Source organism: Penaeus monodon, chromosome 24 (assembly GCF_015228065.2).
Source record: "Penaeus monodon isolate SGIC_2016 chromosome 24, NSTDA_Pmon_1, whole genome shotgun sequence".
In the NCBI taxonomy this organism is placed as follows: Eukaryota; Metazoa; Arthropoda; class Malacostraca; order Decapoda; family Penaeidae; genus Penaeus; species Penaeus monodon.
In genome coordinates, this window is record NC_051409.1 from 40,881,189 (window position 1) to 40,881,529 (window position 341).

The window sequence follows — 341 nt, forward strand, 5'->3', positions numbered from 1 at the left end:
CAAAAGCCAAACAAAAACAGACACAAGGCACCAGGACACTAGACAAGATGATGGAGAAAGCGAAAGAAACCCCAAGAAAAAGGAAAGGAAAAGAAGAACTGTGTGAAGAAAATGTATTTATTTCCTTGGCCCATAATTCTACTTGGGTGCTATGTGCAGCGGAAAAAGGTCTTTGTTTGTATTTACAGCGTCGGGAGAGGATGCGACTGCGAATAGCATGCGTCAAAGAACAAATTTTACTGGCTTCGGGAATGGTCTCTGCGGAGCGACGTGTGCGTGGTGTGTCTATGCAGCTATGTGAATAATAGCTTATACACATGCCAGGACTTACCAAGGGTCCT